We start from the raw sequence: 16,534 nt of genomic DNA, 5'->3' as shown, positions 1-16,534 counted from the left end.
TGGAATATAAAGAAGGCTGATCGCCAAAGAATTGATGCTTTTGAATTATGGTGCTGGAGGAGACTCTTGAGAGTCCCATGGACTGCAAGAAGATCAAACCTCTCCATTCTGAAGGAAATCAGCCCTGAGTGCTCACTGGAAGGACAGATCCTGAAGCTGAGGCTCCAATACTTTGGCCACCTCATGAGAAGAAAAGACTCCCTGGAAAAGACCCTGATGTTGGGAAAGATGGAGGACACAAGGAGAAGGGGACAAAAGTGGACGAGATGGTTGGACAGTGTTCTCGAAGCTACCAGCATGAGTTTGACCAAACTGCGGGAGGCAGTGGAAGACAGGAGTGCCTGGCGTTCTCTGGTCCATGGGGTCACGAAGAGTCGGACATGACTAAACAACAACAACAAAGTGAGATATCAAATCCAAACTCTTCTTCCTGGACTTCAACTCCCATTCCCCCCCCACCCCAGCCAGAAAGGCTAGAGGAGGATGAGACCTGGAGCCCCACAACACCTGAACATGTTATCCACCCCAGTGCAATGGTGTCAACATAGGCATCTGAGCCAGACTTTGATCTTACGCATTTTCACGAAAAGAAACCAACCTTAGAAATAGCATTTCTCTTTCCTGCTCTGCACCTCTCACTTTGGGGAGTGAAGCATTAATCACACATTTGAAACGTATCACAAAACCCAGTCCTTCTTCCCTGAGAAGATTAAACAAATGTGCATTGTTGAATGTGAATTATTAGCATCCGCAGCACGAGGGGACAGGGCTGGCCCAAGACATTTTGCCAGGGAACAAGGGGTACTGACTGAAGATCTGCATTGGTGACAGGGAAAGGGGGGGAATCAAACCAATCTTACCCAACAGTTGAGGTACGAATCAAAGTCCATTGCAGGGGGGAGAGGCCCACTCTGAATTATGCCGGGTGGGTGCAAAGCCCAGGAGACCCCAGAGGACAGCCTAGGGGTGTTCTGACACCTAGGGGTGGGAGGAGTCAAGCAGTGCTTCCTATTCGCCAAGAGGCTGCTATAAAGGTGGTATTGGAGGGGGTTTTCCAACATTGCTGCAGCCATGCACCGAGGGCCAGATTTAGGTCTGATGAGGCCCTAAGCTACTGAAGATAATGGGGCCCTTTATATGTCCAGCTGCCCTATGTCAACAACAAATTGTCACTGTTTTTGTGTGCTGAATATATGCTATCTGGTTATTTATGGACCTAATAGATATCTCAAGCGCATGTTGCCATGCAACCAGTCCATGCAGAATGTAGGCACTGTTCCGTTGAGCATCCGTTTCGGCTGCAAACAGCGGGATTGTTGTGGCGTCCAGTCCGCTTCCATTGTGCCAACCTGCTCCTCCCAGCTACAGCAGAATATCTAGCAGAGTAACTTGTGCAGCGGTGCCTGTGTGGAAGGAATCTCAGCCATGCAGTAAAACTCTCATACAACATCTGCTTCTATTCTACGATGTGTTTATTGTACAGCAGCAAAACAAACAATTCAGCCAGGAGAGAGCGAAGGCATGATGCTTCTCCTGTCTTGGCCAAAACAGAAAGTAAAATGTTCACATAACAAAGATGCGAACCCCCCCCCCCCCGAGACAGGACGTCATTTCCCGAGCTGTTAACCCTGTAAGCTCTGGGTATCCTCACAGGCACCCTATATATAGAAAGGACAAACCAGGGATATTTTAGGGAGCAGGCTAGCAGGCGGGGCCCATTATTTACATCATAGGAGCCTACACAACATAAAACACTGTTGCTGTATGTAGGCTTTATTTTATTTCTTTGTTATCTTATATTTTGGAAATGTACATCCAGTTTTTTCTCCTTTATTTTTTTTTTTTTGGGGGGGGGGGGAGAGAGTGGGGCCCTAAGCTACAGCTTGTTTAACTTACCATATATGTAAATCTGCATTACTAGGAGGCTAGATCTGCTGCCCCTGTGGATCCTGCCACCAGACGTGATCTCCTCACCTCGCCTCATGGGTGGGCCAGCCTTGCAAGGGGATCTTTACATCCCTCAGGTAACCAGCAACAGGTCGGTCCTTCTTCAATTTGTTCTGCACAGTGAAGCTAAAAACACAATCACAAGACAACCTGCGTGTGCATTTGTATACGGAACAAGATCTGTTCTTTCAGCTCCATCCTTGGGATCTGTGCCTAATTGGCAGGCTTCTCTGATAGCTCTGGACTCTGTTTATCAGAGGGGCTGGCAGGCTATCAGAAAGTTAGTCTTCTCTGACTACAAGTCATTCTCCATCGAGCACCTGAATCGCAGGTGTGAAGTGGAGATAAATTGGATCTTCGCTTTCTCTCCCTCTCTTGTCTGTTCTGTTTTGTGCCCCAACAACAAAAAAAGTCTTACATGAATTGTGCTGATAAAGCTACAACAGTGCAATAAACACCAGCATAGATCTGGAACGATGCTTAATAAGTCCAGAGGACATTACAAAGGAGCAGCAGGCCTGGTTACTGATAGCTCTTCTGTGATCTTTTTCGTTGATTATGCAGCGCTGAAGAACATGCAAATGGCAATGCGGCAGTCAGCCAATGGTCCATCTCCTTCAGCATTCTGTCTACTGCAATGGACCAATCAGATGCCCTGAGAAACTTCACCAACAAGGCAAGGTAGGAAATGCCTCTGAACAAATTGCCTGTCTGGCTCTAATTGCTAATAATGTAGGAAAATAGGAGGAAGCTGCTTCATGCAGACTATTGGTCCATTGAGCTTAGTATTGTCTATGCCAGAGATAACCAATATGGCACCTCCAGATGCTCTTGGACTCTAGCTCCCATCATTCCCAAGCAGCATGGTCAATGGTCAGGGATGATAAGAGTTGTAGTCCAGGAACAGATGGAGGGCACTATGTTTCCTACTGACAGCGGTTCTTAAGGTTTTCAAACTGGCTGCATCCCCAGTCCAACCTAGATAACCCTAGGCATAGTTACTCGGCAATATCTTCTGCTGCTTTCAGCAGAAAACATTTCCAAGTAAATGTGCTTAGGATTGCAGCATCTTATCCTCCCAGTTCCGTTCTCTCCTTCTTGTGCAAACCAGCATGAAGTTAACCTTGAGTGTAGCTTCTGAGAAGGAACAGCAGACTGCCTGAGCTCAGATGGCTGAGGTCGAGACCAGACAGTGTCTGATGAGCAGTGATGGCTGGTTCCAGTGGGGCTCCTTGTCTTCAGTACGAAGTTAGCTTCAAGATAGATAGATTCTCTCTCTCTCTCTCTCTCTCTCTCTCTCTCTCTGTGTGTGTGTGTGTGTTTTGAAGCAATGATTCTTCAACATCAACTTCGTTGGACTGGTCATGTTGTGCGGATGCCTGATGATCGTCTTCCAAAGCAACTACTCTATTCCGAACTTAAAAATGGAAAGAGTAATTCTGGTGGTCAACAAAAGAAGTTTAAAGACTGTCTCAAGGCAAATCTAAAAAAAATGTAGTATAAACACTGACAACTGGGAAACACTTGCCTGCAAGCGCTCCAGTTGGAGGACAGCCTTTACCAAAGGTGTCATGGGCTTTGAAGACACTCAAACTCAGGACTCAAGGGAGAAACGTGCTAAGAGGAAGGCATGCTTGGCAAATCCACACTGTAATCTGCTCCCACCTGGAAACCAATGTCCCCACTGTGGAAGGACGTGTAGATCCAGAATTGGCCTTCATAGTCACTTATGGACTCATTGTTAAAACCGTGTTTATGGAAGACAATATTACTCAGCTACGAGTGATCACCAAAGAAGAGAAGAAAAGAAGAAGTGTGTATACGCGCATAAGAGAAGAGAAAAAGGATGACTTTTTGCTACTGAATGCGCCTGCTTCCTGTTGGGACCAAGTCCGGCAACAGAGAGGATAAATAAACCCAATCCAGGATGGGAAAGATTTGTGATCATTGGCTGAGATGTCGCCGAGCTTCATAATTCCTTGGCTAGGAACAAGAACTTGGGCAATTTGTCAAATGCGGGGTGAGCGTTACAGCCCTTGAGTCCTATTCTGGCTCAAATCAACAATTACAGCTGCAACAGCAACTGCGACATAGGTTAGAACAACCCAAGAACTGGAAGCTCAGGATGGTTTCTATCACCATCTTTAACATCAGATGTAGCCATCACAAATCCAGGGCACAGGTTGCCTCGCCCTGCTCAGTTCTGGTTAAAGGTAAAGGTACCCCTGACCCTTAGGTCCAGTTGTGGACGACTCTGGGGTTGCGTGCTCATCTCGCTCTATAGGCCAAGGGAGCCGGTGTTTGTCCGCAGACAGGTTCCAGGTCATGTGGCCAGCATGACTAAGCCGCTTCTGGCGAATCAGAGCAGCGCACAGAAACGCCTTTTACCTTCCCGCTGGAGTGGTACCTATTTATCTACTTGCACTTTGATGTGCTTCCGAACTGCTAGGTGGGCAGGAGCAGGGACCGAGCAACGGGAGCTCACCCCATCGCGGGGATTCGAACCGCCGACCTTCTGATCAGCAAGCCCTAGGCTCTGTGGTTTAGACCACAGCACAACCCGTGTCCCTTTAGTGATGGGCAAATCCGTCAATATTGATTTCTCTCAGTTTCTAATTTTTCCAATCTTAAATTCACTTATCTACATTTCCACATCAGTTTGCTAAAAAAAAAGATTTAAAGTTCTTGTGAAAAATCATCCTAAAATATCTCCTAATATGCGTGTTTTTGTAGCCAACCTTGCCTAACGCACACATTTTTGCAAAGCATATTTTCCCTTAACGGAACACATTTTTTTTTGTGTGTGTTATTTTCAGCAGTATAACCTTTTAACACACATTTTATTCTAGTATGTGCATTTTTTGCACACATTAACTTGTTGGAGAGCTGCATTACTTCATTGGGGAAGTGTGAATCTTGAAGGATGGTTGTATTTCGGTTCATGCATTTTTTTCAGAAAATGGGAATTTGGCAGGTTCGGCTCTGGAGAGACTAGGGATGCTTACCTGAGATATCACAGGAGCTTGGATTGTCCCACAAAATCACATGAGAGCATCACAGAGATGGCACGCTGTGTGGGCCTTGCCTCCCAAGCAAGGCAGAGAGCTCAAAAGCTCTTTTCCTTCCAGGTAACCCAAGCAGGCCTAGTGCAAAAATAGCTTTTAAGTTGTCCTCCTTGCTTGACGCTTGACTTGCAGAATTTCAGCCATCGCATATGGTTGAGATTGTACAAGTCAAATGCATGTAAGATTAGAGATTAGTGAAGTGCATAATGTTGCTGTGCATAAATGTGAATATCAGGAGAAACACAGACTAAACTGCTGATGAATTTTCATGAATTTTCATGACCTTTTTAAAAAAGTTGCAAACTGAATTTGATATTAGGAAAATGAGGAACAAATTGAAATTCACATATTTGCCCATCCCTAAATTGCAATTCAATTGCCACAGTACATCCACAACAAAGGCACCCCTGTGTTTCATCTCCAGAACCTTGACTAGCCAGAGGACTCTTTTCTAGAAGGCTTCTTTAAAGTAAAGGGAGCCCTGACCATTAGGTCCAGTCGTGGACGACTCTGGGGTTGCGGCGCTCATCTTGCTTTACTGGCCAAGGGAGCTGGCATACAACTTCTGTGTCATGTGGCCAGCATGACTAAGCCGCTTCTGACAAACCAGAGCAGCGCACGGAAATGCTGTTTACCTTCCCGCCGGAGCGCTACCTATTTATCTACTTGCACTTTGACGTGCTTTCGAGCTGCTAGGTTGGCAGGAGCAGGGACCGAGCAACGGGAGCTCACCCTGTCATGGGGATTCAAACCGCCGACCTTCTGATCGGCAAGTCCTAGACTCTGTGGTTTAACCCACAGCACCACCTGCATCCCAGGAGGCTTCTTTACACTGACTCAAAACATTGTTCCAGAGCACTCTCTGATCTGATAGCAATTCTTTCCAGGGACTCAGTCAGAGATCCTTTATAGCTCTTTCCCCCCAAAGGCATGCTGTATGTAAGTAAGTAAGCAAGCAAGCAAGCACATGTTGCTCTGTTATCAGCCCTGATTGTAGAGGGATGTTGAGACTGGTAGTCTCTCCTTTCTTTAGCCTCTTAGCAGAGGTAATAAAACGCAGAAGCTCCAGCCTTTTCTCCTTGCACTCTGCTCTCTGAATGCTGCCTATAACTCAAGCCCACTGACCTTCAAGAGGAGAATTACAAGTCATACGGCATAATAAAGGAAGATGGGGGCTGCTGAAGAAGCGTTTTTATTGCGAGTGATTTATGGGCAGCTGGGGAACAATTGGTCGGGGGGAGGATTAGTGTTATCTAGTTATTTAGTAATATTACAAAGCTACTGTTTCTCCTCTGATTTATTGCATTTCGGAGATCTGGAGGGCCCCAGCAGGCCTTTGGGGAAGACTGTTCTTCTTCCATAAATCTGAACAAAACAAAATGATGTGCACTAAGTTGAGAGCTGGCCGAGGAGCCATTCGTCCATCTGAAGCGAAAAAGGAAGGCCAAGTTATTACATCTGCCCCACAGGTGCCGCCGCCTTAAATGGATCACTGACAATGCAGGAGGTCAGGATCTGTCTATACGCCCGGTGATTTCACACACACAAGCGCATGCAAAAAATCAATAGGTAACTGGTGTGCGCTTTGCACCATATTTCAGGTGGAGTACCTAGTTAGGTGTACCAGTCAGGGAGTAGGTGAGGAAGGTTGGCCTGACCTCCTGACAGCAGAACTGCTGCTTTAGCTGGGAAGAGGGAAGCAGCTGGGAGGTTGGCCCTGCACAGTGCATAGATGGAACCCATCCAGTGTGGGATGTAATCCATTGGTGCAGTCAAATGCAACATTCCTTATTTCCCTAGAGTGGGCACAGGCAGGAGGACATCCAGTCAGCATAACTTCCTGTTCCACTGGTCTGGAGCATCCTCCCTCTGCTTGTGACCTGGGAGATGGGCGTGGCCCTTGCTGACTCCACAAAAGGCCCTCGCTGACTCACGCAGTCGTTTGGTCAATCTTTCTATTGTCTTGTTGTTGCTCACTTGCTTGCTGATCTTTTGCTGCCATGCTGCTCTTCTGCAGCCATTTTGTTGTCTCAGTGTAATTTTGCTGTCTGCTGGCTCTCAGCCAGCAGCGCATGACCTCAGTCTCCATATGAGATGAACTCACAATTTTTTTGTGTAACTACCAAGTAAAGCCTGCCTTTCAGGAATGATATTGTGAACTGAAATGTGAATAAACTTTTTGTTACTTTGAAAGACTCTTGTGTCTTTATTCTTTTACGAGGGATGAAAAGGGGACACCAGGAAATAAATTTAACTAAGAGATTCAAGAAGCTACCAGCATGAGTTTCACCAAACTGCAGGAGGCAGTGGAAGACAGGAGTGCCTGGCGTGCTCTGGTCCATGGGGTCACGAAGAGTCGAACACGACTAAACAACAACAACAAGAGATTCAAACAAATCTGCAAACTAGCTTCCAGCTATATCGAGGGGAATTTGCTCTGCTACATCACTTACTAGCATGAGTGAAGGAAGGATAATATTTATACAAAAATGTCGGAATCTGCGCTCAGCCAAGCTAATAAAGCTCATTTTCCTCTGGCCGAGCCTCCGGAATCACCTCCGACGATAATTAACGACCTGAGCCTTTGATGAGGCCTCAGGCACATTCCCGTTCAGCAGAGTTTCCAGCACAGGGAAGTGATGAGATTTATGGCTACATCGCTATGCTTTATTTCTTACTACGCAGACAGCAAAGAAATTTACATCCTCTCTCTATGAAAGCAGAGAGCAACTGGAACAAACGAACAAAGGAACAGGAAACCATTAACGTCACATCCGTCTCCTCTCCCATGAGACTTCCAACAGCCTGGACTGTCTCTGGAATGTGTGGAATGTAAACAGAGTCTTGTGACTCCAAAGCACTGCTCAGTGGCAAACAGAAACTAACAAATATAGCCTTTCCTACAATCCTTAACATTCCCACATGCAGTGCTCCTGCAGATGCACAAGACTGACCTCCTGGCTGCCTCGCCCCTCAACCTCTTGGTAAGCAGCAGTGATTCTGATGTTGGGAGGCCAGTTGAGTGTCACCAGCCCCTATACACTGTCCACTCCTGACTAGAACTTCACTTATGCCACCTGCTAGGTCTGGGTGATGTATCAATACATCGCTCAAAATCGGTTCGAAGTCCACATTGCAGTAATGGTTATATAATATTTGGCATGGTGGTATATCACAAATAACAATGTGTGTGTGTGTGTGTGTGTGTGTGTGTGTATGCTACATTTAAAAATTGTGATATGGGGGAAAATGTGAAGCCGGTAACCTCTTCTCTCATGATTCCTGACACTCTTGTTGCTCCGTACTATAAAATAACAGTTGTAACAATATGTTAAAGGTAAGTCAAAATGTATCCGTTTTAGACTCCTAAGTAGTAACAGTTGCCAGGCGCTTGTGCGCGAGTGGGGACAGGGTGTGGAAGGTGCTCTGTGCCCACCCAGTGGCAGCAGCAGTGGCAAGGGGCTAGCATGCTCTGTCCCCACTGCCTCAATACAGCGTCATGTTTCCACCACAAACAACTTCTCCATGTGAACCAGGAAGTGGTCTCTCCAGACAAAGGAACAACTCTTCTTTTCTGATATCTGTAGCTGTGATCTCCTGTCTGACATTTTCACCATTAGGCAGTGGAAGGCGCATGCGTACTCTATTACCTGCCCTCCTAACCTAGGATTACCAGACGTCCCCAGTCCCCAGGGACAGTCCCCAGATTTCCAAATCTGTCCCCAGGAAACGTGGGAGCGGCAGCCTCAGCAGCCTGGAGCCAGCCCATTAGTGCAGTTGGCTCTGACTGGCTTCAGGAGCTGCTCACTGCCATGACGCCCACCATTTTCCCTGCACCATGGCAGCAAGCAGCTCCCGAAGCCAGCCTGAGCCAAATACATTACCAGGCTGGCCCCTCCTGGGCAACGACCGCCCGCCCATGACTCCCGAGCCTCCCCTGATCTGTCAAAACAAAGGGGGAAGGGGGAAGGAGATTGGGGAAGGCTCGGCAGTCATGGGCGCATGGTGTGCCGTTGCCCAGTTTTTTAAAAAACTCTGCACATTTATGTTTCACAGGGTGCAAAAGAAGGGATTTATACATTTATACAATATGCATGTGTGCTTGGGCCCAGGGTCTTTTGCCTCACCATCCCCACTACTGACTCCCTGTTGCTACCCAGCTTCAAAAAAAGAAAAAAGGTGTCCCTGGATTCATTGAAAAAAATCTGGTAACCATATCCCAACACCCCTCCACACGACCCTGGCCACTGGCAACCCACGCTACACCACTGGGCCCATGCTCCTCTCCTGCAGTTTCCAACAACTGGTTCATATTTTAATTACCTGCAGACCTCCCCAAACAGCTGTCCTGGGCATACCGAAAACATTCTTAAAGTTGGTCAAATTCGAGCTGCGTTTGAGTCTTGAAGGTCGTGGAGTCCACCTTCAGGGCATCGGATGATGACAAGGTACGACTTCCCCTCTGTTCCTCATTTAAAATCCCTTACTTTTTACCTCCGCTGCTGTATCAACTGAAAAAATATCTGCCTGGAAACAGGGGATGGGGAGGGTGTAATTCTTCTCAAGGTCAATCAGGAAAATGGATTCTGACAGTCTGTTTAGAATGGCAGCTTTTTCCTCTTTGTCTTTCTGTTTAATCAACAGTAACTCGCTGTGGGGTGTGCAGATGATTCTCTCCCACCAATCGATGCCATTGGGAGCTGGTGTTTCACATTCCTGAGAGAATTCAGGTACCAAGGACTTCTTCCCCACTCGTCTATTAGTGCTGAGTTAAATATATCCTCTATAAAGAGTGCCAAAGCTTTTAAGTAAGTTTCTCCTGTGTGGGTGGGAGGGGAGAGGGAGAGAAAAATAGTGACTGTGTATGAATCATACACTTTGGTACAAAATACATATATTTTTCTTATTACATATTTGCCCCCTCCTTCCGCTTTAAAATTGCCCTGGGAATTTTTCCGAAATGTTTTCAGCTAAGATGCACTCAGCTTTCAGTATACAAAGCAATAGGATGGTCTCTTTTGTAAAAGATAATTAAATTAGCTTACGGATCTCCAGCATTTTACAAATCTGTTTCTTCACCCCAGCTTGTATATCACAAGTTCAAATATTTACAGTGTGCTCCCTTGACCACTTGGGTGTTTGGTGTGTCCTCTTACAAGCCAGCTCATTTTAGAGCCGTGTCAAATGTTTTTCCAGGCCAAAACTGGTGATTTCATTGAGATGGGGGCTTCTCCTAAAAAAAATAAAATACTTTAGACTCTCAGAATATCAGTGATTTTGATTCAGTTTGGCACAATTGCTTTTATTCTGGCTGTTTTTCCTTTGTGTCTTTCCCCCCTATTTGCTGCTGCTGCTTCTGCATTCCTAGATTGGCCAAATGTGTGCTCCCACCCAATCAGAGACAGAATGATGTCACAGCATAGCATAGGCAATCTCTAAGTGATGACATCAGTGAAGGCCAGTCAGGCCAGCGTAAAGGAACAAACAGGCATTTTAACAGAGAATGAAGAAAACTACTGAAAAGAAGATGTGGTTTTCCATCGATGCTATAACTGATTGGAAAAATAGCTAACGCTATTTGACACAGAGGATGTCACAGGGGACTATGGGAGAAAAAAACAAATAATAGTTTCTGGAAACCAGGTACAGTGGTACCTCGGGTTAAGAACTTAATTCGTTCTGGAGGTCTGTTCTTAACCTGAAACTGTTCTTAACCTGAGGTTCCACTTCAGCTAATGGGGCCTCCCACTGCCGCTGCGCCGCCACCGCCGTGCGATTTCTGTTCTCATCCTAAAGCAAAGTTCTTAACCCAAGGTACTATTTCTGGGTTAGCGGAGTCTGTAACCTGAAGCGTCTGTAACCCGAGATACCACTGTATTTGTTTTGAAGGAACTTGAGATCGCCCGTGATCTGGCTCCGTTTTTTTGCTAATGATGGTCAAACTCCCCTTAATTTGATTTGGAACTGGCTTTTGCAAGCTTTCTCAGGAACTTCTCATAGAAATCTTTTGGCTTTTTTATTATATGATATTATTATTATAATATCAACCAAGATGATGATATTAATAATACCCCATCCATCTGGCTGGGTTTCCCTAGCCACTCTGGGCGGCTTGCAGAATGTACAGAATCAACTGTTTGATTGGCAGATCTGGTTCAGTAGGTGGCAGCAATCAATTTGTTTCATTGGTCTCCAAATGACCTTATTGAGCGTTCCTCCTCATATGCTTACTGCTTCTGGTATGCAATTTGGGCTAATATACATATTTTTGCAAAGCTTACTTTGCCCAATATTTATATTTGTATGCTTTTTTAAAAAATTAAAGGTGTTTTATTTAAGGGTTCTTATTTTATTAACGTGCCAAATAAAACAACGGCAACAACTTCAAAACATTGGTGTTGCAGATAGGTATTGTATCGGGCAAACAAACAATTATATAGGCATTAGAAAATTACAATATCCAATCTCCTTTAGTGACGCAGGCAGAGAATCTTGTTTACCTGAGTTAGAAACATAAGATATGAAGTCCCACCATGTGGCATAAAAGTGTTCTGGGGTTTCCTTGGCTCTGGAAACACAAAGTTTATGTGCTATCATTTCTACTGTTGCTGATGGCTACATATTTTTATACCATTTTATACCATTTTTATACCAACGCTGCAGAGAGCTGAAGGTTCTGCACTGCCTTCCCTTGTTAGGCTATGAAAATCCTGGCTGCTGTCAGTATCCGGAGCTCAGTCTACACTCGAGTAGGACCCTGGTAGAGACACATGCCCGACTGGCACGTTCTCTCCCTCCTGGTCAATTGTTTGGGAGCTTCAAAAGCTTTCTTCACCCCAAACATCACAGCGACCGATGCCAACAGACATCGGCACACTTAGGGATCCGCAGAGTCTTCGCAACTTGCATGACAGACCTCAGCAACTCAGCATTTTGGCTAATCTACTTTATTTACATATAAACACACCCGGAGCACTGCAACATGGCTCCCTCTCTCTCTAGCATCAGACAGCAAAGAAGGACAATAGTCCCACTTCACAGAACACAGTAACACAAACATCCTGTCTCCGTCACTTCCCACTGTGGAGTCAAACATATACCGTCATGTGATAGACAACAATCCTATGACTGCAATCATGGAGCAGGAATTCTAACAAGTAATTCATAGAATCAGAGAGTTAGAAGGGACCCTGAGGGTCATCTAGACCAACCCCCTGCAATGCAGGAATATCAGCTAAAGCATCCATGACAGATGGCCATCTAACCTCTACTTAAAAACCTCCAAGGAAGGAGAACCCACAACCTTCCATGGGAAACGGTTCCACTGCCGAACACCTCTGACTGTCAGAAAGTTTTTCTGAATGTTTAGTCAGAATCTCCTTTCTTGTAACTTGAAGCCACTGGTTCGAGTCTGTCAGGGAACTGCCATCGGAGCCAGAGGCGGAGGGAAGGCTCCAGAGGGATGCTGGAGAGGGTCCCAGTAGGGAAAGAGGAGGCCCATCTGCTGGGGAAGGAAATCAGCGCAACACCAGGGGTGAAGGGGGGCAGATGGGGGAATCGGAGAGAAGGCTCCTGGACTCTTCACCGGAGACCAGTGGGGAGAGCACGGGTATGCCGCTGCCCACACCCTCCCTGCGCAGAAGACTTCCGCGCAGGGAGAGTAGGAGGAGACTTGGCGTCAAAGAACTTCTTTGCTGGAAGAAGTTTAAGAAACGCCTACTGACGGATTCTGCCAGCGATTGAGACAGCCACGGATGGGTGGCTGTCTGGACGGAAAGGGTTCACCCAGGTAACTCAGCCAGGTGTGGCGAGGACTTGCGCACGAGCAACCCCCTAGAACCATTACAGAGTCCTACCCTCCAGAGATGAGGAAAAAAACCAGGCATGCTTCCTCTACCATGCGGCAGTTCTTATGATATTTGAAGATGGCTATCATTATCTCCTCTCTGTCTCCTCCTTTCCAGGCTAAACATAATAATAATAATAATTTATTATTTCTACCCCGCCCATCTTGCTGGGTTTCCCCAGTCACTCTAGACAGCTTCCAACAAAATATTAAAATACAGTAATGCATCAAACATTAAAAGCTTCCCTAAACAGGGCTGCCTTCAGATGTCTTCTAAAAGTCTGGTAGTTGTTGTTGTCTTTGACATCTGGTGGGAGGGCATTCCAGAGGGGTGCCACTACCGAAAAGGACCTCTGCCTGGTTCCCTGAAACTTAGCTTCTTGCAGTGAGGGAACCACCAGAAGGCCCTCGGCACCGGACCTCAGTGTCTGGGCTGAATGATGGGGGTGGAGACGTTCCTTCAGATATACTGGGCCAAGGCCGTTTAGGGCTTTAAAGGTCAGCACCAACACTTTGAATAGTGCTGGGAAACGTACTGGGAGCCAATGTTGGTCTTTCAAGACCTACATGTGATATCAGCATGGAATAGGTTCATGCTGTCATCCCATATAATGTATGCATTTCTATGCACTCTTTACCTTAGTACATTATTCTACAACATTACTCAGACGGTCAACCACACTGCAAAATTTGGGGAGGATGCTTCACTTTGCATATTGTTTCAAAAAGGGCATATCATGAATGAAATTTCTTCCCCATCCATAATTAAGGTGCACAGCAGCAATGGAGAGGTGCCCAGGACCAGAGAAGAGTCTTCTTCTTCTCCCCACCACTCACCCCAACCCCATTTTTTTAAAAAGTGGAAAGAAATAGAAATTTCTCCTCCAGAGGAGCTGTCCGTCTTAAAACGATTGATCTGGAGCAAAGCATCCTGATGCAATGAACAGTTTCCTGACGGGGATTTCCATTTCAGTCACTTTCCCGCATCATTTGAGATGTGTTTTTAAAAACCCTCTCCTTTCCTGATTTGTTTCACTCAGAGCTATTGCTACAGAAGCTGTTGCCTCTGTGGAATACTAATGAGGCTGGTGCCTTTTCATCTAGGTAGCTGGAGAGATTCCTTCTCTTGCCCCTGTGCTCTTCTGCACCTTTCAGGCTGTCATGTTGTGCTTGGCTCATCGCTTCCGTAGCTGCTCAGTCACAGCCTGGTCTTCTCAACTAAGGATTCCCTGTAGACTGGACTTTGCATGGCCATGCTAGCTGGGAGTGATCAGAGTTGCAGTCCAAAATGTCTGGGGGTGGGAATAGAGCTGGCAAAGGGTGCTGCTGCTGCAGACTTTTGCATGAAGCATCCATACTGAAAGGGGAAATGAAACCCTTCATAGACTCATAAAACTGGACGGCTGGAAGGGAACCCCAAGGGCCACCTAGTCCAACCCTCTGAAATCCAGGTATTGTGGCTAGAGAATCCCTGAAAGACGTCCATCTAAACACTGTTTAAAAAACCTTCTGAGGAAGGAGAGGCCACCTGGCAAAGTGGTTGGTTCTACTGTCAAACAGCTTTTGCCATCATGATTGTGTGTGTGTGTATGTGTGTGTGTGTGTGTGTGTCTCAGTGAGACAAATGGGGGGGGGGGTTATTGGGTTGTTCCTGTTTTTATTTGATTATGCATTTTGTGTTTTTATAGTGTGTTTTTATACTGTGAACCGCCCTGAGACTTGCAGGTATAGGGCAGTATACAAATTTTTAATACAGTGTTACCTCGGGTTAAGAACTTAATTCGTTCCGGAGGTCCATTCTTAACCTGAAACTGTTCTTAACCTGAGATACCAATTTAGCTAATGGGGCCTCCCGCTGCCGCCGCCGCACCACCAGGCAATTTCTGTTCTCATCCTGAAGCAAAGTTCTTAACCCGAGGTACTATTTCTGGGTTAGCAGAGTCTGTAACCTGAAGCGTCTGTAACCTGAAGCGTGAGGTACCACTGTACAGTGGTACCTCGGTTTATGAACTTAATCCATTCCGGAAGTCTGTTCTTAAACCAAAACCATTCTTAAACCGAGGCGCGCTTTCCCTAATGAGGCCTCCCACTGCCAGCGCCCTGCCACAATTCAGATTCTCTTCTTAGACCGAGGTAAAGTCCGCACACCAGGACACTATTTCCAGTTTTGCGGAGTTTGTAAACCGAATCATTCTTAAACTGGACTGTTCTTCAACGGAGATACCACTGTAATAATAATGATAATAATCAGTTATATGATAGGAGTAAGCATACTGTTTACAAATGAGGAAATTCATTGTAGCTTGTTTTGACATTTACTGCTCTGATGCAAGGTATTATATATGCAATCCGCTTTTCAGTTAGTCTGCCCAAGTCAATGTTTCCATTTGCTGTCCTGCAATGCATTCATTTAGTAAAATATGCTTGTCGAGACTCATTTATTCCAATCTATGAAAGGTGTTGATCTCCCTGATTACCAATGAGAAGTAATGCATATTTTTCCCATTATCAGCAAGCAAGTTACTCAACAGTATTCTTGAAATATTCCCTATTTTGTCATCGTATGGAACATAATAACCCACCATCTAACTTTATCATGTTCATTAATTTCAGTGGGTCACTACTGAGTAAAACTTAGCTGAATGCCATCCTCAGTTTCCACAAAACCTCACTAAATATACATGTCCAGAACATGTGACAAAGATTGGCAGCTGGCAAATGACATCCCAAATAACTGTCATCAGCTGCAGAAGGTTGTATGCAAGCATTTTAATCTCAGGCGAGTCAAGTATCAATGAAAGCTTTTAAAAAGCTGTTATTTAGAGAGCCCTTTATCTCCTGGTATGGCTCCTGCGTTTTCAACAGCTCTGTGACTGGCAGATGTTCAACAGGGAAAGCTCATTCTGGCACGGAGATGCTGTGATGGTGGAAAGGTTCGGTTTTTGAGTTGCTTGTCACACAGCTGGTGTTTCTACCCTCTGAGGACTGCCAACTAGAGTGGAAGCAGATGAGAGGTGCACAGTGTTTCCAAAGCTGGCACAAGGAGGTAGAAATTAAAGGAAGCTGCTGAGGTTGGACAGAGTCCATCAACCAGTAGCTGGAGCTTCTCTGGTCTAGAACAAAGTGCTTTTCTGTGGATTTCTAGGAAGTTATGGCAGATCTCTACCACCTTGGGAGTGCTGTGGTCTAAACCTAAAGAGCCTCTTGGGCTGGCCAATCAGAAGGTCGGCGGTTCAAATCCCCATGACAGTGTGAGCTCCTATTGCTCTGTCCCAGCTCCTGCCAACCTAGCAGTTCGAAAGCATGCCAGTGCAAGCAGATAAATAGGTGAACGACGTTTCCATGCGCTGTGGCTTCCATCACGGTGTCCTGTTGCAGAAGAGGCAGTTTAGTCATGCTGGCCACATGACCTGGAAAGCTGTCTGTGGACAAACGCTGGCTCCTTTGGCCTGAAAAGTGAGATGAGCACCACAACCCCATAGTCGCCTTTGACTGGACTTAACTGTCCAGGGGTCTTTTACCTTTTTACCTTACCACCTTGAGAATCAGACAGCTCCTTTTCTTTAATGAATTATAAAGGATTGTGTTTTAATTGCATATGTTTGTTTGTTTGTTTGTTGAATTTATATCCCGCCCTTTCTCCCCAAGGAACCCAGGGCAGCAAACTTCTATTTCC

At 45.8% G+C, this 16,534-nt stretch overlaps 1 long non-coding RNA gene across 1 annotated transcript in view; it reads left to right on the top strand.

Moving 5' to 3' along the window:
- Positions 1-9,307: 9,307 nt before the first annotated feature.
- LOC307218158 overlaps positions 9,308-16,534 on the top strand; it is a 44,243-nt gene continuing 37,016 nt past the window's right edge. The window contains exons 1-2 of the long non-coding RNA XR_013839835.1: positions 9,308-9,460; positions 9,657-9,742. This is a non-coding gene — a long non-coding RNA (uncharacterized lncRNA). The remainder of the gene's footprint in view (positions 9,461-9,656; positions 9,743-16,534) is intronic.

This window comes from Podarcis cretensis, assembly GCF_951804945.1.
Source record: "Podarcis cretensis genome assembly, chromosome: 6".
Taxonomy (NCBI): domain Eukaryota; kingdom Metazoa; phylum Chordata; class Lepidosauria; order Squamata; family Lacertidae; genus Podarcis; species Podarcis cretensis.
Note: the sequence above shows the minus strand (reverse complement) of the source record. Positions and strands in the feature narration are given on the sequence as shown.